The 7,641-nt window shown below is 42.8% G+C and overlaps 1 pseudogene; it reads left to right on the top strand.

Moving 5' to 3' along the window:
• The first annotated feature begins 318 nt into the window (after nucleotides 1–318).
• On the top strand, nucleotides 319–2,512 carry LOC136508147 (uncharacterized; annotated as a pseudogene).
• The last annotated feature ends 5,129 nt before the right edge of the window (nucleotides 2,513–7,641 follow it).

A 7,641-nucleotide genomic window follows, 5' to 3' on the forward strand; every position in this document is an offset into this window, starting at 1 on the left:
CTAACAAGAATACGTGATGGAGCACTGTTTCAAAAAGTAAAGAAAAAAAACATGATGCCTTGCGACTGCAGTTACTGATGACCGATCCCTGCGGCTTTAAATTTTAAATTTCCCATGAGAGGTCGTTCGTTACTAGATAGTCAGAATATACCCATCCCTCTTCCCCACGGACACTCGATCTCTCTTCTGCACCCACACTCCATCCCTTCCTTGTCTCCCCACGCTTCTTCCCTCTGGCTCATGGAGTCATGGACACTTCATCCTCTCCTCCGTCTGTATATATTCAGTTGTTGCCCTACCAAGCTGAGGCAGCTTCAGCTGGTGCACAGCGAGACAGCTAGGCATCTTCCATTCCTCCGACGAGTGCGTGACAACAGCGACAGCCGACAGACATGTCGTCGCCGACCGCGCCTTGGTTTACCGGTGTGCGCCAAGTCATCATCTTTTCTTTTCTATCTGCACTGTATTCGGTGTGTGTGTGTGTACCAGCTCTCCTCTAAAACGTACAGTACGCATGTTGCAGATCTCTTCACAGATGACAGGGTGCGGACCCTATCGCACCAGGTCTCCACACTTGGGGACAGGGTGTGGGAACTGGAGCACAAAATTACCCAGCTGGTCGGCGAGAAGGGCAAGCTGGAGAAGCAATTGGAGGAGACAAAGGCGATCTCAAGCCACAAGGAAGAGGTGGAGAGAAGCTTCAAGGCTGAAAATGATAAGCTTCGGTCGGAGGTTTTGGTCGCAGAGGAAAAATGTAGCCAGTCTGAAGGAGAGGTTGAGAGGCTGAAGAAGGAATTAGGCGCGCTGGCGGAGGCAAAAGAGGCAGCTGACTATAAGTTTAATTATGAGATAACAAAAATCATCCTGGAATCAGAGGATCGCAAGAGGAGGCTGGAGGAAATTCAGGCCATCAAGGATTTGGCAGAGACTGAAAATGACAAGCTTCGGTCGGAGGCTCTTATCGCAGAGGAAAAGCAAAACATGTCTGAAGCAGAGATTGAGAGGCTCAAGATGGAACTGAGTGGGTTGGCGGAGGCAAAGGAGGTGGCCGCGAAGGCATTTGATGCAAAAAATGCAGAAACCATAGAGGAATTAGAGGATCTTAAGAGGAAGCTGAAGGAAATCCAAACAAATAAGGATTTTTTGGAGGGAGAAAATGATAAGGTTCGGTCCGAGGTTTTCGCAGCGGAGGAGAAATGTAGGCAGTCTGAAGCAGAGGTTAAGTGCCTTAAGCAAGTAGTGGGTGCATTGATGGAGGCAAAGGAGGGAGCTGCAAGGTCATCTGAAGCCGAGAAGGTAGAAATCATGAAGGAAATGGACAGTCTTAAGAGGACAGTAGAGGAAATCCAGGCCAACAAGGATATGGTGGAGAGTCAAAATCAGGAGCTTCGGTCAAAGATTTTGACTGCAGAGCAGGAGCATAGTGTATTTGAAGCAGAGGTTAAGAGCCTCAAGATGGCATTGGGTGCGGTAGAGGAGGCCAAGGAGGTTCTCGCGAAGGAGTTTGATGCTGAGAAGGCAGAAATCCTGAAGGAACTGGAGGATCTTAAGAGGAAGGTGGAGGAATTCCAGGTCAACAAGGATTTGTTGGAGGGTGAAAATGACAAGCTTCGGTTGGAGGTTTTGACCGCAGAGCAGAAACGAAGTATGTCCGAAGCAGAGGCTAAGAGCCTTAAGATGGAATTGGGTGCATTAGTGGAGGCAAAGGAGGCGGCTGCAAAGGCATTTGACGCCGAGAAAGCAAAAATCATGAAGGAATTGGAGCATCTTAAGAGGAAGGTGGAGGAAATCCAAACCAAGAAGGATTTGGTGGAGGGAGAAAAGGATAAGCTTCGTTTGGAGATTTTAATAGCAGAGCAGAAACATGCCATGTCTGAATTAGAGGTGAAACGCCTCAAGATGGACTTGGCTGCATCGGCGGAGGCGAAGGAGGCAGCTGTGAAGTCATTTGACGCCGAGAAGGCCAAATTGATGAAGGAAGTCGAGTGGCTCAAGAGGAAGATAGAGGAAATCCACGCCAGCAAGGAAGCTGCTGAGGAAGCAGGGCGCAACAAAGATGCCGAGGCTGATAGGCTGAAGGATGAGCTGGTGAAGATCCGCGTTTCTGTGTCACAGCTGCAAGCATCCTGTAACGAGCTTGATGCGAAGCATTCACGCCTGAACTGATGAGAAGAATTCAGTCCAGAAAGCACTAGTGTCTGAGAAGGTTGAAGGTAACAAGCTGAAGCTAAAAATTGAGGAGCTCGAGAATTATGTTGCTGAAAAGGATGGTGAGAATGGGAAACTAAAGGCGGCATTGGAGGAAAAGAAGAGTGAGATCGATGCCCTCAGCAAGGACAATGAGATGCTACACCTCACAGTTGCTGAGGCACAGGAGAAGAATAAAGGTAGCATTTTATCATTCTTATCACCGTGCGTCTCCAAATAACTTGGTTGTAATGTGTTGCATTACTAATGCAATGGTGAATTGTTGGTATTATGCAATGAAATAAAAATTTCAATTTAAACTCTAGGCGAAGTTGTGAAGCGCGGTGGCGCGGAAAACTTATGTATTTCGAACCCATTCAGCCCTCTTGGGCAAACTAATGTTGAAATGAAGCAGGTGGGGGATCCTCTCCCCCTTCGTTGAATTCTCAAAAAATAAAAATTCAATTTTCTTTGTGATACGTGATGCCTTCATGTTACATTCATTGGGATGTAGTTTATGGTGCCTCACATTTTTTGCACTTTGTTGAAAGTCAGGGGTATATATGGGCCTAGGGAATCTATGTCCACGACCTTAGGTGTAACAAAAAAATTCAAGTAACCTCACTTAGATTTTGTTGGCCTAGTCGAGCAGGCCCTAGTCATCTGCAGGTTTGGTTGGCCCAGCAAACTGATGACACAAGGCCCTTTCCCAACTCATCTCGGTGGCTCATCTCTCCATCGTTCACATGTTGCATCCAAATCCAAGCAAGCGGTAGCATGGACAACTGACATGAATAGGACAACTAACAAGCGGTAGCATGGACAACTAACAAGCATAGGATGACAAGCAAGGTAACCAATTTATGGCTGGGGCCAAACAGCACCGCCTGCACCGACAATGCATCGACAACCTCTCCATGGTTCCACCTTTGGGCTCTCGCATATTTCATGGAGAGCACACATGTATGGTGCACAACTCACCACACAGCAGACGACATCCCATAAATTGGTTACCTTGATGTCAAAAATTTTGATGGGTAAATCCCCATTTCTTAATTCTATTTTATTTGCATATATATATTGCATGTCCATTTATAAAATATCCAACTTGTAGGTGTAACTTTAGATTCACATGCTATTTTTTATGAATGTTTAAGAGGCTAGGATGAATCACATTGTCATTAGATAGATCTTTTTTTTCACTTTCATGTTAAATGTTTTCATCAAATTTTATGTTCAATTAAGTGTGAATTCAAATATCATATAGATAATGCACTGTATACTATACGCTTCTTATTATCTCTATTGGTGTTTGACTTGGTGCAGCAGGTGGTTTTGGTGTTTAAATGTTGGGCTTAGGCATGAGAACTTCATGAGCTCCATAACTGGTAAAAGTGCGACCTTAAGTATTAGTATTACTCAACAAAGAAATGCATTCATTAGTAATGGCAACAATCGAAATGTTTCTAGTGAGAAATAGTTAGGATTTGCCATGTTTCATAAGGTTTAATCTTTTGGTGGTGTTTGGGTAGGCTCTGGGTTCGGGATAGGGATATGTGATGGGTTATAAATATAGGTGGGTTTGGTTGGGATATGGTAATTTAACAATTTTCCTTGTTTGGTCTTTGTTGGGTTTGGTTTTAGGATATAACATTTGTTACCAAAATACCCCTCACAAAACAAAGGAAAATCATTTGTGCAAGGTAGCTTCTAAGCATAAACGATTCGAGTTATGAAGATTCCTCCTGCTTAGTTATTGCTCCTCAATTGGATAGACAATCTATAGCTGCAAGCAAAGAGAAAAGAAAAGGAGGGGAGTTAAAAGGTAAAATGGAGGAATAAGACAAATCCATAGTCAAAGGAACCAGCAAACATCAATCCAATCGAACATATTGTAGATCAACCATGTGCTTTGGCATCTCGCCCAAAAGTAGACTTGGGAAACCAAGCACTGTTGTAGAGATAGATGCCGGTGACTTGGATCTATAGGGATGAAAGTGACACAAATAATTCTACGATTTGATCCGAACCCGAATTTTGAGGATATAGAGAATGTAACATCTCAGATGTTAAAAAGCAGTTAAAACTTGATCATGTGCATCATGAAGCATAATCAGCAAGCATTAAGGCATAAATGCATTCATATATCAAGTAATGTTCCATTAATGCATTTTATGTTTCAATAAGAGCATGTCCATGTTGCATATGTGATGTTTCATGTGTTGCATAAAGTGATGTTTCATTTATAGCTTTGCTATGTTGCATATATAGTGTTTCATATGTTGCAATTGCTATGTCTCATATGTTGCATGAAATGTTGTCATGAATATCAATTAAGGTTCTTTGTGAATTAATATATGAGATTTTGCTTAAAACAATTAAAATTTGGTTAATATAAACTTTGTAGTTCAAAGTATACTCTTTCATGTAGAATCAATATGTGATGATGTTTCCAAGTTAAACATGTTTAAAATTGAGCTCCAAAAGTTGAATTAATGCTGACTACACAGTCATTTTTATGGCTGTCCCTGGAAACCAGTTAATGAGTTCAATCTTTGGAGATTTATCAAATGAAATTTCATAAATAAAACTTGTCTAAACTTTGTTCAAATTGTTTGGTGCTATGTTTGATCTATGATAAGGTGTAATTACCTGATATGTATGATAACTGGTAGATCACTAATTGATTGCTCAAAGTTGCTAACTGAAATAGTTTCAAACCCTAACTGAAAAGTTCAGAGTTGCAGTTTCAATCTGCCTTTCATCTCTAGCTTAGATCTTCTAATCTAGTTAGATTTAGAGGTTGGGGCTTAAAGCAATGTTGGAGATCACAACAAGATAAGCAACTTTTATTTTTGGAGATCATTGAGTTGCTAAGTGGATTTTGGAGAAAATGGAAGGAGGGGCTGTTAGACTGCTACAGTGCCGTTGCCGGTAACAACCTGCCTACCTACGTGCCGCCGCCGCCACCGCCGCACAGTTGCACCGCCCTCGCACGTGCGGACATGCATGTGTCTCTCCTAACACGTCGGAAACAGCTGCTATCCAGCCTCGACGTTTCGCCCGCGTCCTTATCTCGCCGAGCCAGCCGCCGTCATCATTTTCTCTTCTTCCAGCGCCACCGCCAAGCACCCCATCGCCGAAAAATTGGCCACCGCCTTCGCACCTCCGCCCAATTGCTCGCAGCTCCAACTCCGCCTTATCCTCGTGCATCACCTAAGCCTGGTCAAACCAGTCTGCTCCACCGGAATCACCCTCGCCGCCATTTGCCGCCACAGGCGTGCCACCATCGCCGTCGCGAGTACCTCACCGTGGCCAGCTCACTCCAGAGCTCTTGCTCTCTCTCTTGGTGTTTCGGGTTCCTTGCTATGCCACGATGCTCATTGGTTTTCCCTTTTAATCTGTACCGCACCGGTTCCGTCGGAACGTCGCCGTGTCCATCGGTTCCCGCTATCGCCATCAACTCCGATGCCAGTCACCTAGCTCCGCTACGATCCTATCCCAACCAGCAGCCATTCTTGAGTCGTGGTGAGACCCTGATGCGAATGCGGCCATCCGTTTAACCTCTACCGCGTCGTAGTGATCGGAGCACCGTCGCGCCGGCGTTCTCAGCTCTGCCGAGCCGCCGTTGTCACGGGCAGCTATGCTGCTAACCCTAATGCGCCCAATAGACCCCTTGGGCGTGCTCGCGTGATTGAGGCAGATGCGCCAGTGACCTTTGCGTCGCTGGAGATCTCGCCGTGAGTCGCTGCCGCCACGCCAGAGATCCGCCGTGCCACCATGGCCGCCGGTCAATGCCTGTCAGTCATAGTGGCTGGCAGGGGGCTGAGTGACAAACGGTTTTCAATGTTTTTTATTATTAGAAAATGCTAATTAAGTGTTGATTCTTGTTTAATTCATAGTTAAATAATTAGCAGTGATAAAATTATGAAATTTTTTGTGTCTGCTTGTTATCATGTACTCTACCTAGAAAAAATATGAAATAAGCATTTTTGGTAATATTGTTATGCTTTAAAATTACCTCTTTTAATTAATAAATGGACCTTGCATGATTTTTATAGATAAAAATATAAACCCTTTAATCATGAAACTTTTTGTGTAAATATTATGTGCTTAAACCTACCTTCAGAAAAAGTTTGGTACTGTTTTGACATATGTAACTTGGTTAATTAATTTAAGTATGTTTAAATGCCTTTCATGGATTAATAAAAATAACAAATGATTTCTATAAATCCTTAAATGAATTTGATGTGATTTTGGATTTGATTGTGGACCTTGGAACACCAAACCCCTGTTGTTCCTTGGCAACTTAATTCCTTTCATGATGTGCTCATAATTAACTTGTTAGTTAATAAATAAAATAGTTTACTCAATTGACTAGTTAGTAAATACATGTGTTTAGGTCATGTAATGATCCTTGTTTACTCTCCTGGTTGATCTTGTGTAATATTAGTTAAATAACTTTCCTTGCTTGATTAGTATAATATAATAAGTGTTGCTCTCATGTTAATAACTAATTAACTTAATAGTTAATTAACTAAAATGCTTTTATGCTAATGACCCTAGTTCTTTGGTGAAGGAAAGTTGTACTCAACTTTCTTAACTTTGTTTATCTTCTGTTATGCACTTGAATGCTTCTCATCGTGCATCATGCATTATAGCATGTAGTCAATCATATTAAGCAAAGCATCATTTATTACGTGTAGTGTACGAGAGTGAGAAGATTAGTGTTGATCAAGTCTCAGAGAAGGTCCATTCACCAGTGGTGTTGATGCCAAGTCCAACTACTAGATCTCTCTATGGAACTAACCTTCTCTATAACGCAGGCAAGCCCCGAAGCATAAACCCTTCTCTAGTATTTACAAATCTTTATTACACCTTAAGTCTTATGAGATGTGCATTAAGTAATTAGGAGTCAGTCGAATACCGTTGCTGCATGATTACCTTGATAATTAGGTGTCCTTAGTTATACCTTGCTAGTATGAATAGGTCAATGTCTCTAGTGCATATTAATGCTTAGACTTCGGTAGAAGTCGAATGATGGTTTCATCGTTCGTGGGAAATAGGTTTTACCTTGTTCTTCTCGACTCTATTTATGCGTCAGGAGAATACCATGATGATAATGTTAAATTGAGACCGAGCGGGACTAGTTGTTAAGGTAAGTTGGGTAGATAGGTTCGCCTGGTCATGCCGTCCTGCCTATGTCGATTAAGGACCATTCGTTGTTGGCCCATGGATCAAGATTTTTGCAAGTACTAGACACATACTCCGGTAAGCCTAATACCTTGGCTATTCTATTATGCGAAAAGACAACCACGCACTGGGAGTGGGAGATGGCGTGAGTAGCATGTACCCATCCTATGGATTTGTCCGGGATGGCGCATGGAGGTGGAGTATTGTATTCTCTGGTAGTGCAGACCGATTCACATTTTGGACGATCTGAGTGAAGGTTGA

Source organism: Miscanthus floridulus, chromosome 15, assembly GCF_019320115.1.
Source record: "Miscanthus floridulus cultivar M001 chromosome 15, ASM1932011v1, whole genome shotgun sequence".
Taxonomy (NCBI): Eukaryota; Viridiplantae; Streptophyta; class Magnoliopsida; order Poales; family Poaceae; genus Miscanthus; species Miscanthus floridulus.